Here is a 27,163-nt window from a genome sequence, read left to right as displayed (position 1 = left end):
CCTATAAGCACAGTACCAGGAAAGGATGTTGCTGATGGATGGGTGTTTTGCTAGATTCAGGCTGATCTAATTAAGAAAATGTTGTGGCACCAGCCATCCAAGTCTTCTTATTACCATATGTATCTGTAGTATAATTTGCCAAGCATTCATAAAACCGAGAGAGAGAAGTATGCTCTGGACACAGGAATGTAGGTTTCTTATAAGGACAGTCATACATATTACATTTTTTACTACTGCTCAGTAGAAGGGTAGACGGACAGGTAAGCTGACCCCTTTCAACCACAAATGATTTCCACGGTGCATAAGAGTCAAAAATCAAATGTTTACAATCCAAGTAATACAAACAATAATACAATATTGGCTGATTGAAACAATTATATAATATGGATAATGAAAGGTGTATGAAACAGCTATACATTGTGTGATTTTGGACTCCAAGGAGCTGGAAAAGGTAAACTTTTTAAATTACAAGTAGTCTAAACAATTATACAGTAAAGTTAGTTTAAAACATTTATAAGATGAAAAAATTGAGTTTTTATATGCTTTGAATATTTACATCAATGGTAGAGTTGACACAACAGGTTAATTGTTGCTTTAATCCATGGTCATAAAGCAACCTCAGATAAGTTTGATTTTAACCCTGATGAAGTTCATGGTACAGTCAAGGTATGAAACTGCTTACATTATTAAATATTTTGTCCCTATTCTTTTGCATCAGGCATGTTTTTTATATTTCTGTCAAAGGAAAAAACTTCAAAGACCAATTCACGTAAGTTTCAAGTAAGGCACCCTTTATTAACTTGCAGCAAGGAGACAAAGCATGCTGGCAGAATGGTTTGTCTGGACATTAATAATTAGTATGGCATTTCTATACAGTTCTTTCTATGTTACACAGAAATGTTACTTCTATTGCTGACGTAGTTAGACACAGCTTTCTGTATTGTTCTACAGAAAATGTAACTAGACTAATTGCTGACTAGTTGAGAATAACTGCTGATTTCCAAAACATTTGAGAAAAACAACCTGGCCTTGGGGCTTATTTTAGCCCACCACAAACTTTCAATTCTTCAATTGTGCAGTTCTAATATATGTGTTACATTTTGCCTAGATTCAAGGTACATTTCTAGCTTAGGTACAAGTAATGCTGACTACGGTTTATACTTTCAAGCATCCATTGTGCTCCTTATAAAAGCTTCTAACAGCTGTGTACTTTCTCTTGGCATAAGCAGAAAATCAATAACTTTTTGTTAAGTCTCATGACACTAGTAGAAATGAAACACTTCTTGTTATTTGCTGACATTAGCAGAAAATAGAATGCTTCTTGTTAAGTTTCTAATAGCTGTGCAGATTCATGCAGTGTGAACAGAATAAATATATTAACCCTTTTAAACCTCGATGCACTAACCATGCATATTACTAATACATATTTTTCTAACAATTTCCTTTTAATGAGTATTCATAAAGTTTGAGCACTGAGACCCCTTAAGCAGATGATCTTTCATTTTTTTAAAGGTCATTAGAGTTTGTTGTTGACTATATACATGTAATACTACATACTGTATGCTAGAGTATAGTCATTGGTTCATAGTCTCATGGGTTAATTACTAGGCTGTTGATCCAGTCATTAATATAATAGCCACAATATCCCAACTCATAGGTTCCCATTGACATAACTGACTTATATCTAGTTTTGACCCCTTTCAATAAGAGCTTGAGGGGGTCAAACCCTTGCTCATATAGTCATCCAAAGGAAGTTTACTCCTTAAAATAGGGACTCTCTGGGATATATATATATATATATATATATATATATATATATATATATATATATATATATATATATATATATATATATATATATATCTATATATATGCATATATATACATGTATCTCACCAGCAGCTCCTATTTATGTTTTGGGGGAAGTTAATATCTCTCGAGCAGGTGTTTAGGGTGTTATTAATTTGGAAGATGTGCAAGAGACCACAGAGGGCAAGATCCTGTGATGCTCTGCAGGTGCATGATGTTTTTGTTCTCCCTAGACAGATGTCACTCTTCAAAGTTTGTAGAAAACAGAAAAACAGCAGAGTGCTTTGAAGCAGTCTGGGTAACACAAGGATGATGTATCTCTCAAGCTGGGTCATATGCTTAGATAAATACATACCAAAAGGAATATTATGATCTATTATGAGCCTGATGAGAGTGGAGTAGAAAGGGAAGATAACATTCTTAGATCCGAAGGAAATACCTCTGGAGATTAGCTAGGCAAAAGGATTTCCTAACAACAATGGATACCTTTTGATCAAGGGATAGTTCTTTGCCAATAAAAGGGTCCAAATCCCTAATTAAATTTATTTTTTGTTGGCCAGGTTAGTCAATAGGGGCAGCACAGTGGCACAGTGGTATTGTAGCCTCACAGCAAGAGGTTTTCCAGTTTGATTCTTGGTTGGGGTGCTATCTTTGAGGAGTCTGCATGTCCTCCCTATGTTCATATGTTTTTCTTTGTCTGCTCTGGTTTCCTTTAACATTCCAAAGACATACTGTAGAAGGACTGGACACTCTAAATTGCTCATAGTTGTGAGTATGGATGCGAGTGTGTGGGATGGAAGAACAACTGTGGCAGGGCTAGTCACCTGGTGGTGTGAACCTTGGTTGTAGATGATTGTCACTGTTGAATTGACACCATATCCCTATGTGCAAAAATGCATTGATAATGCCAGAATGTGGGATGATATCAGAGGTCTTGGCCAGGACTATTTAGGTGGTAGTATGGATGGACTGGGTTAGTCCCACAAGGCTGGTAGTCGCTTTTTAGGAGAGACCTGGGATGTATTTATATTAGTAGATTAAATTTGGCCAAGGCATTGAGGAACTTCTCCTATTGTTTTTGATAGGTGCCATGGGATCTTTTACATTTACCTGAGCTACCACCAATTAAGGAAGATGGGACCTTGTTTTAATGTCTCACTCGAAGGATGACACACTGAGGAGTGCTCCCCTCTTATGCTGCACTGCAGTGTCAGCAATCAGCCTACCTGGTATTTGATTTGCACCACTGACTCAGCATCAAATGACTAGCAACTGAGTCAGATTTCAAAGGGGTGTCGCTATGTGGTAGGTGCATGGGTGTCAAGTTTTATCAAAGAACACAATGCTGCATTTCCTGGCATTTAGTGTTAGGCCATGGTCCAGATACCATTTCTTGGTGTATGTTAGTCCCTTATGAATAAATCTGGAAGTCAAATGAGTTAGTAGCAGTTTCAAGTTTGCAGTCATCTCTAACGTTTGTCAGCCACAGGTCCTTGATATCACCTTGACATCAAAGAAGTAGCTACCAAAGAAAAGTCACACTAGGATGGATCCCTTGGAGACACCATTGGTACCTATCTTTTTGTAAACAGCATGCCTCCTACACTGATTGATTGGGATCTGTCAGTTAGCCAGATTGCTATCCAGTGGATAAGATAAGCATTTACATTTGTTATGATTAGCTTATTGATAGTGCCAGATTATGGGATGATATCAAAGGTCTTAGTCAAGTCCATTTAGATGGTGTGAATTGATTTGGCTGAGTATAACACATCAGTGGCTTTTTCAAAGAAGCCCACCAGATTTAGGAGACAGAATCTGACTTTAACAAACTAAACTGGCTTGGGTACAGGACTTGTAGACTGCATATGTTCTTATTAATAAGTTCCATAATGATGCACTTTATTGCTTTGCAGATAAGATGGTGAAGTATAAGTCCCATCTTGTAGAGCAGGGTGATTATCACAGTTTTTCATTCCTCTGGTGTGACTCCAGTGTAAAGCTTGAATAGGTCAGACAGTGTCTCGTGATAACAAAATGGTAGTCTGGCATGTTATCAGAAACCATGGAGTTAATGTTTCTAGACTTGGAGGCAACATTCTGGAATTGGTTGGAGGTGAGCATAGGGGTGGTAGGGGTGTGTTAATAAGTTGGGAAAAGTTAGGGGAACATAGGAGAGTAAAGTAAGAGCTGAATCAGTCAACTGATAAGCTGGGTATGTCTTCAGGGAATTCATAAGTCCTGTTGTTATGCATTAGCTCTGAGCAGAGTTGGGCATTTTCTCTAAGATTTCTGACACAGCTGTGGAAGGCTTTGTGGTTGTCTATGACAGAGCAATTCTCAATTTATATTTACTTTTGGAGGATTTGATTTTGTTTCTGAATTCTTTGTTGATCTTTTTGAGTTCATCTCTAAATGATGGACTATTAAGTTTGCTTACACATGCTCTGGGTTTCTTTCTCTTATTTCATAGTTTGTTTACATTAAGTTTCCACGTAGTTATTTATTCCTGCATTTGGCATTTTATTTATGTATTGTTGGGAAAAATGCCTTGACACACACTTGTAGGTGGTCATAGAAATTATTTTCAAATGTGTCAGAATGCAAGTTGGGGTCATTAAAGTGGAAAGGGAGCTTAAATTACATCAGGTTGTCAGCTGGAGTAATGTTTAAAAACAGAAGGGTTTGTGTTGTCAGGTTTTACCATTATAGTGAATGTTGCTGAACAGTGGTCAGATTTGACCAGTGATATGGTAACTGCAGTTGTTAAGCATAGGGTGGCCATATTGCTGAAATCCAGGTCCGATATTTTTGAAACCCTGCTTGGGACTCTAAGAAGCTGGCATTAATAATGTCCAGGAACCTTTATGGGTATTTATATGAGGTGGTGTAGGTTTCCCAGTAAATGGAGAGATAGCTGAAGTCTCTCGAGAGAATAGTGCTAGGTAAACCAGCAGGAGAATGGAAAAAAGAGATTCTGCCGATAGTGATGACTGTGATTAGGGATACAGATAATAAGCAAAAGAGGGGCTGGAATTTATTGGAGAAAACTGGCAAAGGAACCAAGGTATTGGGAGCAAACAACTAGAAAGGGAAATATAATAGAATGGTAAGAGGCCAAGAATGTATTTGGACTGCAGGTTAGAGATTGCCATATCAAGGATTGATATCAGGCAAAGAGAAAGAAAAAGAGGAGTCCTAAATGAAAAAAACAGAACTGGTAGAGTTTTTATCGGAATCTAGAACAGAAGCTGACTTTAAAAAAGGAATAATTAGTAGAGCATATAAAATATTGCATGATAAATAAAAGAATCAATCAGAGAAGCTTAGAAAGGATTGGGAAGAGACATTGGTAAGCCATTCACAAAGAGACAATGAGGGATATATGTATATCTCCCAAATACGAAACAAAGTCTAGAATATTTAGGATCTTTGCCTGGAAGTGTTTACATAGGTATATTTTTATACCCCAAGTAGACTCCAAAACATTTTTCCTCAGGTGGATAGTAAATGTTCGAGGTGTGGTGGGCAAGAAAGAGGTGGCTGGGAACATATTTTTTGGGAGAGTAATGAGCTGGCAGACTTTAGGGATTCCCAGTGGACCTCTCTGTCAGAGATGGTGGGGTGAGAGGACTGGATTGACTGGGGAGAAGATTTTTTTGAGCTATGATACAGAATCAGAATTGCCTAGGCATAGTAAAGCCCAGCAGAGCCTAATTATGGTGGCTGCCAAACAAAAGCAATTGCTAGAAAATGGAAATCAAAGTGTAGACCAACCTTACTAGAAGAAGTGAATATAGTAACATAGATAAAACAACTGGAATTGGGATCTTTAGAAAAGGGAAGGAGAAAACTACATAGGAAAAAATTGGAATTGTGGGAACAATATATGCAGAGAAGGGATGAGGTTTCAGAAGCAGGATTTGAATGAGCCATACCATGCTTAACTGACAATAACTGGATAGATTGTAAATGATGTATAATGTTTGCAGCTACAGTTATTTCAATGGTGACTGTGATGTATAATGTTTGCAACTAAAGTGATGTCAATGTTGATTGTTTTTCATTTATATAAATGTAAGATTTCCTATGTTATACGTGATAATTTAATAAAGATGTTTATTGAAAAAAAAAAGAATAGTGCTAGGTTCAAAAGGGAGGGTTGTCAGTTTCTTTAGATATGCCTTATGGGCTCCAGATGATATGGAGGGAATAAAGTAGTTGGCTATGTTAATGTACAGAGTTCTATTTAACTCAAAAGGATATGGAGGAATTTAAGACTGTTGTCCAGTCTTACAGGTCTAACAGTGTTATGGCTTCTTAGGGATATAACCCCCCTCTCCAATAACACCGTTATTTTCCACGTTGGATCAGAATGAGTGGTAGTCATTGAAATCCTGCACAATGGGGTGCTATTGCTATTATAAAACCATGTTTCAGTAACTCCACAGATATACATGCTTTCAAAAGTTAGGAATGTTTGTAAGGAGTGCAACATCTTGTTTATATAGTTTTGATTATGATTGGCTATGTAGGTAATTTGAGGAGACTAAAATGGGGATTATAGAGAAGGAAAAAGCCCTGATCAATATACAGAAACAACAAGGAGAGAGGTGCAGGCCATTCCTAGCAAAGCAGCTAGGGTTATTAGTCAACTCTGAACAGCCTGATACTTATTGGATCTCCTTAGAATGGCATCAATAGCTCAGCCTTTAATTGAAGTCAGTTATCTTTTTATTTGTATTGTGACATCATTCTTGGCAATGGTAGTTTCAGCACAGTTTTAGATGCATATAATAAGGGCTTCATCATGTCCCTTTTCATATGTCTCAATTTAGTCACTCTCATGTGCACAATGACCATGTTATTGTGCACTTAGAGGGACGGGACATGAGATTTCTAGTCACACTGTGGATCCTAGCACCTGAGAGGTAGCTAACCTTCACTCTATATTTGATCATACTGATGAATGGTGCATTTTTGTGTCTTTCTATGAAGTTAGCCATGACTAAGACTTTGCCAGATGGTCTGTATCAGGCTTGCTGCCATATGGGATTTGGCCTACTAGTTGAGTGACACATTTTTATACTTGTGTTTTCTGTACTGTCTGTGCATGCTATTTGCTTATTAGCATGACACTGAGTATCCTGTATACCAATCCTTCATTTAGGAGGTCTTTGTGGTTAAGACAGGAACTTTTTAACTACCTTAGCATCAGAAGACTTATTTATTTGTCTAGCACATGCTGGACATGGTTGTGTGAGGTGGATGTCAGATCTGACAACATGATGGGTAGTTTTTGAAGAGAACTTTGCCTCCGTGGTTAGCAGATATTTGCAACATTCACATATGGAATCAGTTTTAGGACGAATCAAACAGTTGTCAGTTAACATGAGGGAGTTCTTAAATTGTATCAGTTTTCCTGTTGCTATCAGACTTGCAACAGACAGTGAGATAAACTGCGAATTCATGATATTTAGCGTCTGGTGAAATAGGGAGTACAAATGAGTGATAATAAAATGTATTTGAGGGAGTGGGAGGGGTCTGTATACCAGAACCAAAGAATGGACACTGAGTCAAAACAATAGAGTTACAATTAAATACTTACAGTGTCAATTAATGAAGGGTGGTGGTGCAGAGGTTAGCACTGCCGCCTCACAACAAGAGGTTCTCCAGTTCGATTCTTGGCTGGGGTGCCTTCTGTGCGGAGTCTGCATGTCCTCCCTGTGGTCACGTGGGTTTCCTCCGGGTGCTCCGGTTTCCTTCCACATCCTAAAGACATGCTATAGGTGGATTGGACACTCTCTTAACTGGCCCTAGGTGTGAGTGTGTGCGTGTGTGTGCCTTCTGTGGAAGGTTGTACGCCGGGCTGGCAACTCGACACTATAAAACTCCACTGCCATTCATGAGCGGACAGGTGATCCACTGTGGCGACCCCATAACTGGGAAAAGCCGAAAGAAGAAGAAGAAGTGTCAATTAATGAAGGGTAGAAAAGTCAGCAGAAAGTGTAACACAACTAAACAGATATGTAAAACAGTGTCAAGCAATTTGGCTTGATGCCATGACAATAGCTTCTTACAGCGGATTTGGCTCAGTTGCCACAACAACAGCTTAGTATATCGATGACTTCATCAACAGTCTGCAGCTATAATTGTTTAGTCTTGGAATGTCTGTAGTAGATAGCAAATAACAAGTATTACAATCCAATAAGGCAAATTCAATAAGTAATGGTTCCTTGAAGACAGTGACCATACATTGGCTCAAATGCCACAACTGCAGTTTTAATACAAACTTACAGACTACAGAAAAGATTCAGTTTAGGCTCAGAATACCTGCAGCTAACGAAAGTATTGGCAGGGACAATAAATAGTAAGCCTACTGCAAGAGGAAACACAACCACAAGTGATATGGCTTTCTGCAAGTGTGCTTAGGTGCACACAAATGCACTTGTGTGTCTGCAACTATCCTCCACTGCACTCAGTCTTCTGCAGGTGTCTGCAGGAGTGTGTGGGTACACGCAAATGGATACTGTTGTTCTGTAGTCTGGTAGGTAAAAGTAAGTGTCAAAGGTGACACCACTTCATCCATCCACCCCAACCCTTTTCCCCATTTTTAGACACAGGATTGATACCATTTAAAGAGATTTGGAACTGTCATAAATACTTCTCAAGAATATGCAAAACTACTGTGGAATGTGCAGCATTTCACAGATGCAGTTGGGTCTTTTAGTTATAGCCTCATTTTCAAAAAAAAACTTGTATTACAACAACAAACCTCCAGTGAAATATGTCGATTCTTCTCACTATCCCCCATTTCACACTAAGCTAATCGGAGGAAGTTGGAGGAAGGGCTCTGAGCCAACCAATCTGTGATATATAACATTAAGTAGCCTGTTTTTTTTTTTTTTTTGCTTATTTCTGAGTTATTTATAGCACGTTTATTGTCTGCATATACTTTGCTAGATAGTTTCACTGTGTGTGAGGTATTAACTAGATTTTTCTACAATTGTTAAGCATCTGGTTGGGTTTGTTTGTTCTGATTTCCTGCTAGGAGTGTATCATATAACTTGTTTGCATTTAAAAGCATTCTCTAGAGCCTCCTTGATCCTTTATCTGTTTAAACATTTTTGCAGTTTTTGTCTACCTAGGTTATGTTGGTAATGTAGCATTGCCCATATTCAGGCTTGTGTTTTTGGCCTAGTTGTTTGTTAGTAGAGGCTGTGTGTCTGAGCACATGTCCCAGGCCATCATAGCTTAGCCAAAGTGAGTATAGCATTTCAGTGAGAGTGAATTGTTTGTGGTCATTGGATGACTGGGGTTGCCTGGACTATGCCTTGGAGTAAGCACCTCATTGGTTCTTTCAAGCTTTTTTAAAGTTGTTTAAGGTTTCAACTTTGTTACTTAAGAAGTTAACTTGTGAGGGTTTCTGCCATTTCACACTGAGATAATCGGAGGAAGTTGGAGGAAGGGCACTGAGCTGACTAATCTGTGATATATAACATTGAGTAGCCTGTTTTTTGCTTATTTCTGAGTTATTTATAGCACTTTTATTGTCTGCATATACTTTTCTGGCTAGTTTCACTGTGTGCAAGGTATTAACTAGAAATGTTCTACAATTGTTAAGCATCTGGTTGGGTTTGTTTGCTCTGATTTTTGTTTCCCACCCTCTCTCCCTATTGGTATTCTATTTTTATACTTGGTAGCTTTGCAGTTGCCTTCCCCTACTGTAAATTTGATCTGGGGCACTCCTCCCAGTCTAGTGTCATTACCTCATTCTACCTAATCCAGGGAGAACATTTGAGAAGGCCAACCCAGTTAGTTTCTGCTCCTCCTTTCCCCTTTCCACTTTACAAAAAAAAAATTCTAAGCTTGTTTCCTGCCTTTCCCGTAAGTCGTCTAGTCCAGATACAGATTTGCTGTATCCAGGACTGTCTGTAAGCTTCTGAGCCCCTAAGCCTTTCTGTGTTGGAGGGAAGCCTTCTAGCTTAATTTTCTTTCTTAGAACTAGCCAGTTTTCTGGTTTCAGCACTCATATCTGTTTCTTTGAGCTTAGCACTTGTTCAGAACTCATTGTAAGCACTAAATAAGCTACAAATTACTACAGCACTCAACTTTCCTCACTTGTCTACTCTAGAGGAAAACAGTTTTTAGTACTTAATAAATAAGCACCTATCCAGGCATGTCTAAGGGTCAGCTCCCAGTGTTTTCTCCTGTCTACCTGATGAATCTGGGCATTTTGGGGCAATGCAACAATTGCCTCATGTACACAGACAACCCTCAACACTACAACCTGTGAGAGATGCACTTATATAGCCAAATTGGAAGCAAAGCTCTCTTCACCCAAGACTGGACTAGACAGTCAAGAGGAGAAGGTAAACACTTGCACCACACCACACTCATCACATAGTCCCTCAAAATCTACACCACCAAAACACACACATAGAAACACAAAACACACACCCACATTTATGGCTCTCAAAAAAATCTACCCAAGCAACAGGGACCTCCAAAGCAGAAATGCAAGCAACCTCCACCCCCCAACACAACCCAAATGACACATAGCCCACAAACTCAGTGTGCCACTCAACCACAGCCCATAAGGCATAACAACGTACCCAACACTCTAGTCATAGGTGACTCTATAGTCAGGCAGACTGATGTTCAACTCACCAGGCTAAACAAGGAGAAAGTTACTGTCAGCTGCCTGTCAGGTTCCAGGATCCACCACATAATGCATGCACTCAGGTCACTCCACAACAAGTACAAATATGACTCTGTCATTGTCCATGTTGGTGTGAATGACCTGAGATGTACCTCCCTGGACTACATGAAAAGAGACATGGAGGAGCTGTCCAATCTTGTAACCCAGGCAGGTATGACCCTAGCCCTGAGTAGCATCCTGCCATCACCCAGAATGATACCACAGTACAAGGACAAAATGATTGACTTCAACAATTGGCAAAGATTCTGGTGTTATTCTAAGGGGATCCAGTATCTGTCTGCCTGGGATGACATGATCGACAAACCACAATGCTTTGCCAGAGATGGCCTGCACCTGTCGCCCTTGGGATTCCGGATACTGGCTAAGGCTCTTACCACCCCTATAGTGCCATTTTTAGGCAAGATTCAAATGATAATTTCACCACTATAACAGGTACAAGCATGCAAAATCTGAGAGTAATGCTACTTAATGCTAGAAGTCTAAACCTCAAAATACACTCACTTGAGGCACTCCTTAAAATGGAGAACATCGACATCTGTGCAGTGACAGAGACCTGGTTCAAGGCTCCACAGAGAGCACCCCTGCATTACCAGGCTATAATGCATACCACACCTTTCAGCCACCTAACCTGGACTGAAGCACTAAAGGCAGTGGCGTGTCCATATTCATTAAGGATATCCACACCTCCAGGCTAGTTGCTCAGCATAATGCATCCGAGATTATCCAAGTGCAACTAACTCTGGGCAAGACCACAATCCAAATTGTAGCTTGCAACAGATCCCCCACCATGCCTCAGGATTCCCACTCCTCATTTCTTGATACACTGGAAAATATTAAGGTACAACCTAACACCCTAACAATGGGCGATTTCAACTACCCCACAATTAACTGGGAAAACTACTCATATACCAACTCTTGTGCTCACTGTTTTCTGGAATTCATAAATTCCAATGCCTTGGATCAACTTATCAACATCCCCACCAGGGGCAGCAATATCCTAGACCTGGTCATTACCAACATGGGCAACCGGTGTTCCACACCAGAGGTAAATTCCTTGTTGGTCAGATCCGACCACAAGCAAATCACTCTAGACATCCACATCCCACCCCCATCCCTATTAAGGAAATCACTGTAAAAGGTTTCTCCAAAGCCAACTTCACGCTTCTTAAGACATAAGTGGCAAACTTCACGACACCCATGCTGATGGACAATAGAGGTACAACTGCTGAATCCTATACAATTGCACTTTATAAGCACTTACACGAGTGCATGGATCGTGCAATCCCTAACAGAACCAAGATGCTATCCTCCAAAAAAAGGAAGCCAATCTGGTGGTCCCCTGCCATAAAAAAACTTTACAACAGAAGAAAGAAACTGTTGCAAAAAAGAGTAAAATCCCATGATTGGATGAACTCCATGGTCAGCCTCAGTAAGAAGTTGAGATCCCTCATAAAATCCTCCAAAGCTAGTTATGAAAACAAAATTGCCACTGATTCTAAAGACAACCATAAAGCATTCTATAGCTATGTCAAGAATCTCAATGGCAACACTCAGATCTGCTCTGAGTTACAGCACAATGGCACTAAATATACAGAACTCACTGATATTGCCAACATCCTGGCAGATAGGTTCAGTGTTAACTTTAACCCTCTCTCATCCCCTAAAGAGCCCATCTCTATACCGGAAGAATGAAAAGTTCCTGTAATCACAGCTGCACAGGTAAAAAATACACTCTCCAAAGCCAAGAACACAGGATCCATGGGACCTGACAACATCCCAGGCTGCGTTCTACATGAACTACAGAATGAACTGGCACCCCACCTATGTACCATGTTCAATCATAGCCTCACCTCAGGCTTTGTGCCCACTGAATGGTGCACAGCAATGGTTATCCCACTCCATAAAGGGGGAGCCACCACGGACCCCGGGAACTACTGCCCCATTAGCCTGACGAGCCTATTCTGCAAGGCTATGGAACATATCATCATGGAACTTATAAACAATGACATTGGTAATCTCCAAATGCTGGACCCTACCCAGTTCAAGTTTGTAAAAGGCAGATCATGTCTAAACCTGATAGACTTCTTTGAAGCGGTCACCAAAGCCGTAGATGAGGATGAGGTGGTTCACACAGCCTATCTAGATCTTGCCAAGGCGTTTGACACCATCCCCCACTCTGGAATTATAGACAAATTCACTAAACTAGCTATAAATCCCTATGTCACAAGATGGGTTGCCAACTGGCTTACTGACAGAACCCACACTGTGAAAGTAGCAGACTCTAAATCCAACTTCAGACCAGTGACAAGTGGAGTACCACAGGGTTCAGTCCTATGCCCTCTCCTGTTTGGTATCTACTTCTCTGAAGTACAGGCTAACACAGAAGGTCTTTGGCTAACAAAGTTTGCAGATGACTGGAAACTAGAAGCCATAATCAAAACTCCTAACGATGTGGACATCCTACAAAAAGGCCTCACTGAGACAGATGCCTGGTGTCAAAGCCATGGCCTCAAGCTCAATGCCAAAAAGTGCATTGTCATCCCCTTTTGTAAAAATTCTGTACCCATGAACTACCACATAGGCAGTAGTCTACTTAACACCGAAAGTGTGATAAGAGACCTTGGGACACAGGTGGACGGTAGTCTCTCCTTTGATAATCACATTGCCACAGTAGTCTGGAAATCTTTCTACGTGGCACACCTCATCACAAAAGGTTTCTCATCCAGGAAAAAAGAGGTCATTGTTCCCCTCTACTCATCACTCATTAGACCCATTATAGAGTACAATGCCCCTTTTGGTATGTACCTCTCAAGACATCTACAACAACTGGAAAGGCCACAGAAATACCTCACAAACAGGATTACTGGCCTCAAACAGATGCTTTATGCAGACCGTCTCAAAAAACATCAGCTTTACTCTGTCGCATATCGCCTACTCGGAGGTGATCTCTGCCTAACATACAAAGCTATGTCAAACCCAGAGCTGTGGACATGCTCTACTTAAAGAAATTCCAATCCCTCCAAGCTACACGCTCTAGGGACCTAAACCTTGTCACCACAATAAACAGAACATGCTGGAGGGATAGTTTGCTGTCCCAGAGACTTCCCATACTCTGGAACAAACTACCTATCTATATCAAACAAAGCTCCTCATTAGCACTCTTCAAGAAAAATCTTGATGATTGGATGGGAGATAGGAAATTCATGCCAGGGATCACTTCTGTGGCTCTGCTTGACAGGGGAACAAGAAAATAATCTTCTTGGGTGGTAAAAGCCAGGGTACCGTTTGACTAGGCTTATATAGGCCCTAGGGCCAATAGCCTAGTACCTACCTATGAACCTATGAACCTAGAAATGAACATCAGACTACCAGTTCAACAATGTATTTATTTACTGGCCTTTGTTTACTTGTTTAGTCCATCTGGGCAATAAATTACCCCTTTTCAGCAAAGACCCAGAAAGAAAGCTGAATGATGCAATATGTCTTCTGGTGTTACTAATAAAATAAGGAGAAACTCTGTGCAGGGCGTACATTTTCTGGTAAGTTTTTAACAGCTTAATTTGTATGCAAGTTGAATTTTTGGAAGTCATCAATGGTGAGTCCTAGTAGCTTGGTAGATGATACAATTTCACTTCTAATGTTATGTGAAGAAGTAATTATGAATAAGGTGTTATCAATGGTACATAGCACAGGGGGTAAAGAATGATATCTTGTTTTTTTGAGGGAATTTAGAAAGAGGTGGGAGTTTGCTAACTATGATACAATGGACAAAAGTGAGTTTTTTTTTGTGAATAAGTGGAGGTTGGTATCACTGCAGGTTAGTGGAGATTCATCTACGTATTGAACAATGGTGCGTTAGCTTTTGCAGTATGGAGATCATTAATAGAGATATTGAAAAGTAGCAGGTCCAAGTATTGAAACCTGAGGAACACCAACTGTGACTAGAAGGAAGGTAGAACATGTATTAAGCCATTCTACGGCTTGGGAACTGTTGGAATGACAGCTATGGAACCATGAAAGAGAAACAGTCAAAAGATCTAGACTAGAGAGTCTGTAAGAGTATGAGTTGGGATACAGTATCAAATGCTTTAAAAAGGTCTAAGAATATGGCAGAGACAAGTTTACTTCATTTCTGCCTTTGCTAATGGTGGTAATACAGTTTAAGAATGCTACTGTGGTGCTCTGTTATGGTGAAAACTGTGTTGTGAGTGTGTCAGTAAATTCTTTTCAATAATGCATGTAGGTAGCTGGGACTTGAATGCACTTCTCAAGCAACTTGGCTAGAGGAGACAAGATGGCAGTGGACCTATAGTTAAAGATTGCTGTTGAATTACCCCTTTCTTGAATTGGTAGGCTGTAAGATTTTTCCATGGACTAGGTACATACTTTTCCTTTATTGAGTGGTTTATCAGTTTTTAATAGGATGTACAAGGGCATCAGGAATGAGTTTTATGAAGTCAGATGGCCAGTTATCTGGGGAAAGACTGGTAGGTTTTAAGTTATGAAGGAATTTTTTGATGTAAGCAGTAGGGACAAGTTACAATAGTGGAGACTGGAGAAGAGGATGTATCTTTAAGAAGAGAGGCTGCAGTCTGAAAGAAGTAGGAGTTGAAATGAGAGTCTATAGTTTGGCCATGTGTAGAGAAGACAAGTGGTAGGATTTGGTTAAGTGGATCATCTGTCTATAAGTTGGGAGCGGATTTGTTTCTTAGTCAGTTTCCAAGCTATGTCTCACTAGTTTTTCTATTCCTTAAATAGCCAGAGGGCTGGTATTGTTTAGATTATTTTAGTGTGGAAAGGGGCCTGGGCATTGAGGAGATTAGGGAAAGAAGAATTGCCTGTAACCTCAAAGGCAGTACACAATTGTGTGCGGAGCTCATTGTAAATGGAGACACCTACACTGAGCCAGAAGATATAGATAACCTACTGTCTGACAAATTCAGCTCCAACTTTACTCCTCTCTTCACCTCAATCTTCCCTCAAGAAATACCATCAAAAATAACTCCCTCTGCTGTCACTAGGGAAGAAGGTCCTTAATGCTCTCTCTAAGGCTAAGAACACTGCATCAGTAGGCCTGGACAATACCCCGAGCTGCCTTCTAAATATTATGAAACATGACCTATCAGGCTCTCTGGAATTGCTACTTAACTGTAGGCTCCAAACAGGCTTTGAATGGAGAACAGCAACAGTCATCCCCCTGCACAAAGGTGGGCCATCTACAGACCCTGGGAACTACAGACCCATAAGTCTCACTATTACCATATGCAATGGAAAGAATTATCATGGTAATCATCAATAATGACATAATAAACCTTCAGACACTGGACCCAACCCAATTTGGTTTTCTCAAGGGCAGGTCATGCCTACTCAGCTTGGTGGACTTCTTTGATAAGGTCACCAAAGAATGGTTGAGGGCAAAATGGTTCACTCTGCCTACCTTGACCTGGCCAAGGCATTTGACACAATACCCCACTCAGGCATTGTTGACAAACTCAAGAGGTTAGGTATAAACCATTATGTCACTCTGTGGAGATCCAACTGTCTCACAGACAGGACCCAGAAAGTTAGAACTGGGGAGTCCACCTCTACAAAGAGGCCAGTCACAAGGGAGTCCCTTAGTGATCTGTCCTGAGACCGCTCATTTTTGGCATTTACTTCTGTGAAGTCAAGGCAAATGACAAAATTTGAAGATGATTGCAAATTAAGAGTTGTCATTGAATCCCACACTGACACATATGTTCTCCAGGAAGGGCTGACACAGACAAGTAACTGATGTCAGAACCAGTACTAAAACAAATTCCAAAAAAAACATAATAGTATCCTTCTGGACATCATTCACCCCTTGTGACTATCATATTGACAACACACCTCTAAGAGTTGACCCAGTAGTCAGGGACTTGGGGACACACATATTCAGTAATCTAGCCTTTGACCATCGTGTGTCTACAGTACTAAGGAAATCATTCCATGTTGACAACTTATAAACAAAGGTATGGAATCTAGATCCAAGGAAGTATTTGTTCCACTGTATTTGTCATTCATCAGACCTGCCATTGAGTACAATGCCCTCTTTGGAATGAACCTAACCAGGTATATCCAACAATTGGAATGTCCATAGAAGTTCCTCACTAAAAGAATAGAGGGTGTAAGTAATATGTCCTATGCAGACCGTCTCCAGACCCTATCCCTGTATTTTGTCTTTTACAGGCTGTTGAGGTAAAATCTATTCCTGGAATACAAGGCATTGTCAGAACCAACTCTGCTGGACCTTCTGCAGATCTGCAAAACAAACTGCACCAGAATTACCTGTTCTAAAGACTTAAACCCTGCCTGTGATATAAATAAGACCTGCTGGAGAGACAGGTATGTATCCAAGAGACTACCTCTTCTCTAGAACAGGCTCCCCATCCATGTGAAGCAGAGTTCCTCTCTAACCAAATTCAAGTGTAACTTGGAAAGGTGGATGGGGAACAGAAAATTCACCCCTGATTTGGTACCTATGTCTCAAATGGACACAGGCAACTTGCAAATGTTTCATCTCTCAGGCTCTTGCTTGTAAATGTTTCATCTTGCAATCCACTGCTTACACTTATCAAGGGTACCAGAACTTGTCAGAGATTTGGGATGCATGTCTAGGCTTAAAAAGGTCCATTTGGTTGTTAGCCTAGTAAACACCCAATGAACGTATGAATGTATGAAGAATGATATGGCCTCTTCCAGGTGTAGAAATTATTTATTTATTTATGTATGTATGTATGTATGTATGTATGTATGTATGTATGCATGTATGTATCTATTTATTTGCAGTTTGTTACAGGGAAAGCTCACTGGGGCTATTCAAAGCCCATTTTCAGTGGAGGCCCAGGCAGAAAAGCTCCACAATACACATACATTAGTAAAATTAATTCAGAAGTAAATACAAAAATTAGTTAGCACTCAGATGACAACAAATTAGCATACAGGTAATAACAAGTTTAGAAGGTAAAATTACATGGATTTTTCATGTCTAAGAGCAGTAAAGAATTACAATGTGCATTATATGATAGTAGATAGAAAGACATCAGTTATACACAATATTTTAAGGTGGCTGGGTGCAGGTACAGTTCTAGATAGACGATAGGTATTCTACATAAGACAGAGCCCCTCACTATCACTCTTCAAGGGGAACCTTGATGAATGGATGGGTAACAGAAAGTTCACACTGGGGATCACGCCAACAGCACTACTAGATAGGGGCCAAGGGTACTAGCTGCTAGTACAAGGGTCTAGGGAACTAATATATGCCTTCGGGCAGATAGCCCAGTACCAACCTATGAACATATGTAATGAGGTTTTGAAAATGGCAGGGTTCTGGGTAGTTCTAATTGATAATGGTAGAGCGTTCCAATTTTTGGCTATAGAACAGGAATAAAGGAGCTGGCCAACTGGATGGTTTGGATTATGTACCTTCAAGAGTTGCTGATTCTCAGTTCTGAGAGGTATTTTGGGAGGTAGTAAGTAAATACAGAGCTGAGGGCAGGATGATCTGAAGGTTGAAAGATAATTTTGTGTGGTGTAGTTAGTTGCAACTATGAGAGGTAGTGTGGAGGTTTAAGCCATTTTAGGGAGTGAAGTGCAATGCAGTGGCGGGTAGCATATTTGGAATTAGTTGTGAATTTAGCAGCTTTGTTGTAACAAGTCTCAAGTTTAGCCTTAAGTGAGGATTGGAGGTTGGTAAGTAGAGGAGCATCATATATGAGTAAGATGATTAAGTAAGTAGAAGTAAGGATTTGTTTAGTGGAGGAGCTTAGGAAATGGTTATGTCTAAAGAGAATTCCTAGTTTTTGATGAGTTTTGTGGATATTGTGTTGTACGTGCATATTAAACCATGGTGACTCCAAGAGGTTTTGTGTGTCTAACAATTTCGATTGCAGATTTACTATGAGAATAAATACAGAAATTTGTTTTATCTAGTGGAGTTGTTTTCTTAGGGTGAATATTATGATCTTGGTTTTATTTGGGTTTAGGGCTAGATGAATATTGCACATCCAGGTTCAAGTAGTGCAGAAGGCCATTTGGGTTTTATGTTGTAGGTCAGAAACTGAGTCAGCTGAACGTATAATAGGTGAGTCATCTGTGTATTGAATAAGATCTCCCAGAGTCATAGAACAATGGAAATTATTAATGAAGATGCTGAAAAGGAGGGGTGTGAGTATAGGGCCTTAGGGTACTCCAGTAGAACTGTTTAGAAATGATGAGATGAAGTGTTGTCACTTGACAGCCTCTGGTCTGTCTTTTAAATAACTTAAAAAAACAGTTGAGTGGGAGGGGTCCAATGTTAGAGAGTTGGGTTAGAAGAAAAGGGTGGGAAACTGTATCAAATGCCTTTGATAGATCCAGGAAGAGAGTAGAGACAATTTTACTGGCATCACAGGCTCTGTTTACAGTATCTATGAAGGATATAATGGTAGTTGTGCTATGGCCTGGTCTAAATGCATGTTGTGTAGATAACAAGAGATTGTTATGAAGAAGAAAGTAAAGAAGATGAATATGTATGCACTTTTTCAAGATCTTAGAGATAGGGGAGAGAATGGGGATAGGTCTAAATTTAGTAATATCAGTATTATTGCCAACTTTATGATGGGGAGAATAAATGCTTTTTTCCAGCATTTGAGGCATAGGATTCCTGGATGGACCTGTTAAGAAGTATGCATAATGGGTAGGCAATGGCATCTGCTGTAACTTTTAAATACTCTGAAGGCATGTTATCAGGAGCATTACAGCAAGGTTTGAGTTTCAGATGTAATCTCTTTTGTTGTAGTTATAGGAACAGGATTTAGAGTGAATGTGTGTATAGAGCTGGTACTGGACTCATTGGAATAATGGGCGGAAGTAGTTGTGTAAAGTTTTTATAGTAGTACGTTTCATGGGCTACTATTTACTTGGGGAAACTTGCCAGAAATGTCGGCTATAGAACTGATAAAGAAAAAGCTGAAGAGGATGGAAATTCCGAGAGAAGATTTGTCAGGATGTGGACATGGGGTGCTTTTTGAACCTGGATATATGAGCAATGTAATGGAATTCCAAAATTATTTGGGATTTTGTTTATGGCTAGATTGCAGTTTTATATACTGTTGTTTTTTGTCTTTGTTGACTACTGTTTTTACCTGATTACAAAGTTGTTTAAATGTTATCAAGTCTAGAGTGTTTTTATTAGCTTGCCACTGTTTTCGTATGTTGTCCCTAGTCAGAATAAGGTATTTAGTAGTGTTGGTCAGCCATGGGGCATAATATGAATTGATTCTCTTTTTACAGAGGAGAGCGAGGCTATTTAGTATATTCAGAAATGTGATGTTGAAGTAGTCAAGGGCATCACCAAGTGGGAGTGTTTTTAAGATGTTCCAGGTTATCTATTTCATGATTTCAATGAATTTACTTGAGTTAAATTTAGTCAGATTTCTTATTTGTTTGTATAGATGTTGGTTTTGACAGGAAGGGGGGTACGGCGAATAAAGGCAGGGAGATGAACACTAAGGGAGTTTGGGAGAGTACCACAGTATTGGCTTCTGATATTATCTTTTTGGGATCAGTGATCAGAATCCAGTCTAAGATGGACTCAGTGTTTTCATCCTTATTATGATCCAAAAAAACAAGTTGAGCCAGCAAACTGTGACCTGAAAAGAACATTTATTAATTATAATAGCATAAAGACAAATAACCAGACCAGTTTCGGCTGGTAAAAAAACACAGCCTTCATCAGTGTAAACCAGAAGATTCAAATGCTACAGTTTAAATACATTCAAGTGCAACTCCATTGGTTCATTTTCAAAATTGCTCATTGAGGCCAGGTGGGAACAATCCACATAGCTTTACTATCCATTTCTTTTCTTTAGAATCTAAAATAGAATGCCATCCAGTTTTGTTAGATTTGTTGCCCTTGACCATATCAATGATCATGAAAGTAAATTTTGCAGTTTTGTGTGCCAAACAGTGTTTATACAAAGCATTGTTAACTTTTTTGTTTTTAATGTTACTTACATGTTCAGAGATTCTGAGCCTGAGAGGATGAGATGTTTGACCAATGTAAAAGGACCCGCAGGTGCATGTTGCCAAATAGACTAACCAGTCGCTGCTGCAAGTTGCAAAAAATTGGATGTCGTAGACCATGGCACAATTTCTACTCGTAAATTGTTTGGACTTGGTAACTTTGTCACAAGTGATACAGTGGCCACATGGAAAGCAGCCAATCAGAGGTTCACCACTCAAGGTGGTTTGTTGTAAGTGAGTGTGTCCAGTGTCACGTGTATGTTTGTAATGGTTAAAGCAAGATGCCAAGTTCTTACCTTTGCGAAATGAAAACAGGCATCTGTCTGGTATTATGTTGGCTAGTTCTTGATCACATTGTAGTATGTTCCAGTGTCTATGTATGCTGTTGATTAATAAATCAGAGTTCCTAGCATAAGTGGTTACAAACCTAATAGGTTGAGGTTCCTCCCTGTTCCATGGTTTGTAGGTTAACAAATCCTCCCTGTGTAGTGTGTTGGCCCAGTTGCTGGCTTGCAGGACATGTCCCATATGATATCCAGTGGATCTGAATCTATTGGTCAGGTCCTGTCTGTGTTTATGAAAAGAAGTTTCATGGGAACAAATCCACCTCATATGTATAAATAGAGATTTTGGGATGTTTCTAGCGATGTGAGGAGGATGAAAGCTCAATGCATGGAGGACAGTGTTGTATTCTGGGTACTTCCTGAAAACCTGTGTGCTTAAAGTATGGTCAGGTTGTCTGTTAATCATAACATCAAGAAAGGTAATGGTACTTACATGATAGTTTGCTGTGAATTGTAGACCCCATTTGTTATCATTCAGGTAAGAAATAAATTCAGCTAAATACTCCACATCTGCCCTCCATACCATCTAGCAATCATCCAGATAACTTCTCCAGATGTCGATTTCATCCAAATATATATTGTGGCTGTTGCCATAAATGATATGATCTTCAATGAAGGCCATGAACAGGTCAGTATATATGGGGGCAAAGGATGCCCCCATTGCTGTACCCTTGGTTTGCCAGTAGCAAGTATCCTGATAAAAGAAGACGTTATTAGTAAGGACATGTTTTGCAAGACCAACCAGAAAAGAATTGAAGTCTGGTTCATATAAACCTGCCACATTTAGTCAATGGGCCAGAGCTTCCAAATCTTCCTTGTGAGGAATGTTGGTGTATAGAATGCTGACATCAAGTGTGCACATTAACCACCCCGGTTCCAACTGTGTGTCAGAAATAATTTGTAGAAATTTAGTAGTGTCCTGTAAACGTGAACGAACTTGTGATAATAAAGGCTTCAAATATTTGGTCAGAAATATAGATAGTGGTTCCGTGATGTATCCCCTACCTGACACAATAGGTCTACCTGGTGGATTAACTGGATCCTTGTGTATCTTAGGTAAAAAGTAGATGTGCTGATTGGCAGAGTCCTGAATTGTTAGCTGCTGCAGCACATTTGCTGTAATGATACCTTCATCCCTAGCAGTGGATAGAAAGTCATCAATCTGTTTCTTAAATCTAAAAGTGGGGTTAATTGACATTTCAGAATAATAGCGCCTGTCCGAAAGTTGTCCCTTGGCCTCCTTATCATAGTTGGACCAGTTCATGACTACTACCGCCCCACCTTTGTCAGCAGAAATGATGACTATGTCCCTGTTATTCTGTAATTCAATAATTGCCTGTTTCTCACTCAATGACAGGTTGTTGGGTTTGAAGTGAGTGTCAGAGCCAGAATAGTGCAGATCTTTGAGAATACTGCTCTGAAACTGGTGTACAATGGGACGCATGGGAGGAAGGTATCTAGATTTGTGATATAAAATTTGTCATGATTGTAATTACCATCCAGATCACCAAACTTCAGCTTAAGATTTAGAATTCTGCAAAAAGACATAACATCTTGTGCCAGGACATCCTCCGATACCACAAAACCGGGGATAAAAGTAAGACCTTTATTGAGAATATACAAATGAGTGGGTGACAAAACAAAGTCTGATAAATTTAAAACATTTACATTTACATTCTTGTTTATTTCTATATTGCTAGTTTCAACAGACTTGGAATGTTGTTGATTTTTCCTGTGCTTCCTCCCCCCTCGTTTATATTTTGTCCTAAAGGGACAAATCCCTGCGTCCTTTTGGGGGTCGGTGAATCTGATACTAAGTGTATGTCGCTGTCTGTGCAGGATGATGGGTCATCAGTGGATGAACCATGGTCTGTGGTTCGTTTCCTAAGGATGGGCCTGGGCCTTTTTCTTTTTGGAGTTCTAGGTTGATTTGGTATAAATCTAACACATTTGTTAGAATTTCTAAAAGGGTTGGTACCCTGGTAATCTAGTTGATCACGCTGAAATTTTTTAATTTTTCTGATCTTGAGTTGCTCCTCAAGGTTACTAAGATCATTTGCCACCTTGTTCAAATGTTTGGTGAAAAAGCTGTCACACTCAAATTGTTGTACTTCATTGCACAATTCGGTAACTATATTGATCTCATGGCCAATTACTCTATCATGGTACTTGGCCAAGGCCTCAACAAAAGACATTGTGGCCTGTTGTTGTATAGCTGCCCATTGACTATTTAATTCCTCGTCAGCCTCAACCACATGTGGTTGTATTCTGATTCTGAGCCCTATTGGTGTAATACCTTTGGCCATATAGGCTTTGAAAAGCTTAGAGTACCATACATTAGATCTTACAGATCTAAGATGCTTATGCAGCTTATCAAAGGCTAAACCACAAGTGGACTCAGGCCCCAAGGGATCACTAATGTTACCATTGTTTATAGTGGGACCCAGCCCAAATGCTCCAAGATCCTCTCTGTCTGTTAATAGACCCGAGACAAAACTAAGTAAATCCATGTTGGTGCTTTATCAGAAATTGCTGATAGCAATAATTATAATATTGTTCAATATTAAACTCAGAAAAAGAAAAAAATCAACTATTCATAAAAATATTGACAATATATTTTTATGTCCATATAGATATTTGACAATAATAGCATTAGCCCAAATAATTGGGATTGCTACATCAGTATCATAGCACCATGACCAATCATGGGTTGAAGGGACAATAATAGCCAAAGTGAGCCAGGGCCAAATACTGGCCAGTTTCAAAATTGCTACGTCTCTTCACCAAATATAGGAAGCTAATGCCCGGGCACAAAACAAATATTGGATCTATTCATATTAAATAAAGACTGAAAAAGGTCAAAGGACAAAACCCTGGGTCAAGATGAGAGAATAACCTTGTTATTATTGAGAAATATTAAGGAAATCAGCTAACAACAATATAATTATTAATATGTTATCATAACCTGGGAGCAACAATGTAGCACAAGACCAGTATAAAAATCAAAGAAGACCAAGGTGCCAACCAATGATTGAATGGGAAATATCCCAAATCCAAAAAAATATTGAAAAAAACAGGAACTCATAGGGCAACTGGCACCAGGCTCAATGATATATACTCAGGCTAAGGTTGTGTTCAAAACCACACATGGTATAAAGAATGTACCTGAAGTGTAACATGAATGATTGGTTATAGAAGACCCTTGATTTAGTATGCTCAAATTATTCAGAGATATTATACAAATAGTCATACAATGTAGGGTAAATACAGCAGTCGATCCAGAATGGATCCAGAATAATAATGCTGTGATGACTGATACTGAATAAACAGTTATAAATGGGCTATAGCTACAATATAGCCAATGGCATAGAAAATTAAATAGAAAATTAAATAGATATTGTACCTGCCACAAACCTTAAATACCTGACTATTGAGAAAACCATTAGAGGCATTAATGAACCCCTAATAATGGGTTCTTTATATCAAGTTCCCCATATACCTTATGCAAATTGAATACAAACATTTGACCAGCAAATTGTTAAACAGCGAAAATCAGATGAAATACACTGTCAATGAAAAACGAACATAGCTATGCATATGGCAGTTGCCCTTCCTGATCAAAAAATTGCTAACACGCTGTAAAAACAGTCAGAACAACAAGAATGTCTTCAATGACCCTCCGGTCTCATCAGAAATAAGACTGTTATAAGTTGGACCAGCTAGGCAGTCCGATATTTAAATATTCATTCCTGACCAAACAGTAACAAATGGACAAAAAGATTTTCAAAGGACACCAATACATAGACCTGTTGCCCTTAGCTTGTTGATATCTGTTCCCTATATACCCAATGCCAGAGTCATATGAACTTCAGCCAGCTGGACAAACACAAAATTCACATACTATTATGTATTACGCTGTTAAAACAAACAGACATTCCTATACATAAAGTGGTTAGCCCCCTACATAAGTAATCACTGTATTGTTACAAAATGTGATCAAAAATAGCATTTAAAGAAACCAATATAGTGTCCAACGACCTTCCGGTCTGCTCAAAAATAGGACAGGTATAAAATAAACAATCATAAGATAGTCCGGTACTGTATACACAATCCCAACCAAAAAGTTAGATGAGTGCCAAAGAAAAACACATCTGACTCAGCCGTCTTGATGAAATCCTGTTGAACCTAATGGCCCCTTTATTGTTCATGTGGAAAAATTTGAATGATTCGAAAAAATGGCAACGACATTCATCCCCTTGTCATAAAGTGCTGTACAAAAGTGCCAAGCACCCAATTGTCCAGAAAATGGCCATAAAATGTAAAAAACAAGTCCGTTCTAAAAAAAGACTGTTTGAGCAGTATGCTCAACAGCGACTGTTAGCCCAAACAAGCTGTAATCCAAATAAATGGGAATTGTTCCATATAAAGCCAAAACAGTACCTTTTTAGTTGATCAGATTGTTGAGTTTCAGCATATAAGGTGCCAATGCTCCCGCAAGTTTGTTAGGCTGGCACGCCAAGCTGCTTCGAACCAAATGAAATAAAGTTGAATATTTACAACATATAGCCTTCAGAAATCCAAATGTTGTAAAGGGAAGTCCTCCAAAAGATTAGAATATAAATCAGATGGCTTGTAGAGCAAGAAAATGACCAAAAAATGGAGAAATGATATTTAGGACTGCAGAGACAATCATACAGCCAGTATCAGGTTCACAGGCCTCCAGCAGGATGTAGTAAGCAATGCAACACCCCAAATCAACCTCCTGCATGAGGACTATTGCACGGCTCCAATATCAAATAGGATCCAAAAAAACAAGTTGAGCCAGCAAACTGTGACCTGAAAAGAACATTTATAGGTTCATAGGTTCATAGGTTCATACTAGGCTATCTGCCCTAGGGCATTTATAAGCCTAGCCAGAATGTGTTTGGCTTTCGCCACCCATTTTAAATTTATTTTGCTATGTCCTTTTTCGAGGTTAGTATACTGTGCCTCTGTCTAACAGTGACACAGAAGTGATACCCGGGGTAAACCTACGATTGAAGAGAGTCAATGAGGGACTCTGCCTAACCTGGACTGGGATTTTATTCCAGAGTGAAGGGAGCCTCTGGGTTATGAATCTGTCCCTCCAGCATGTCCTATTTATTTCAGTGCTGAGGTTCAAGTCTCTCGAGCACGTAGCTCGATGGGATTTGGATTTTCTGAGGTGCAGCATGTCCATTAATTCCAGGTTGGACATGGCTTTATACGTCAGGCACAGATCACCTCTGAATAGGCGGTATGCCACTGAGTAGAGCTGGAGTTTCTTTAACCGGGCAGCATATGGCATCTGTTTGAGCCCTTTGATCCTCTTGGTGAGGTACTTTTGGGGTCTTTCCAGTTGCTGCATGTGTCTGGTAAGGTACATCCCAAAAGGGGCATTGTACTCAATTATGGGCCTGATGAGGGATGAGTAAAGAGGCACGATGACCTCCCTTGATCTAGATGTGAATCCCTTCATGATTAGGTGGGCTATATAAAATGTTTTTCTAACCACTTTGGCCACGTGGTTGTCAAATGAGAGATTGCTATCAACTTGGGTCCCCAGGTCCCTAATTACTTCTTCTGTACTTCATGGATTACCACATATGTGGTAATTTGTGGGCACTTTGTTTTTGCCAAAGGGGATAACTATACACTTTTTGGCATTTACCTTGAGGCCATGGCTCTGGCACCAGTTGTCTGTTTCTATGAGGCCCTTTTGGAGGATGCTTGTGTCGGCTGGAGAGTCGATTATGGCGCCCAGTTTGCAGTCATCTGTGAATTTGGTCAGCCACAATCCTTCCGTGTTGGCCTGTACCTCCGAGAAATATATACCGAACAAGAGAGGTCCCAGGACTGAGCCTTGTGGGACACCACTTGTAACTGGTTTGGAGTCTGACATGGCTCCAGCAATTCTAACCATGTGGGTTCTGTCCTTGAGCCAGTTTGCAATCCATCTAGTGACATAGGGGTTTATATTTAAGCTGGTGAGCTTATCTATAATGCCTGAGTGGGGTATTGTATCGAAGGCTTTTGCAAGGTCCAGGTAGGCTGTGTGGACCACCTTCCCCTCATCAATGGCCTTGGTGACTGTTTCAAAGAAATCAACCAGGTTTAAGAGGCAGGATCTGCCCTTAACAAAGCCGAACTGGGTAGGATCCAGTGTCTGTTGGTCCCCAATATCTTTATTTATGAGGTCCATGATGATCCTTTCCATAGCTTTGCAGACCAAGCTAGTCAGGCT

Source organism: Protopterus annectens, chromosome 1.part1 (assembly GCF_019279795.1).
Source record: "Protopterus annectens isolate FY-2018-M chromosome 1.part1, PAN1.0, whole genome shotgun sequence".
NCBI lineage: Eukaryota > Metazoa > Chordata > Ceratodontiformes > Protopteridae > Protopterus > Protopterus annectens.
The sequence above is the reverse complement of the archived record's forward strand: the minus strand, read 5'-3'. Positions refer to the sequence as shown.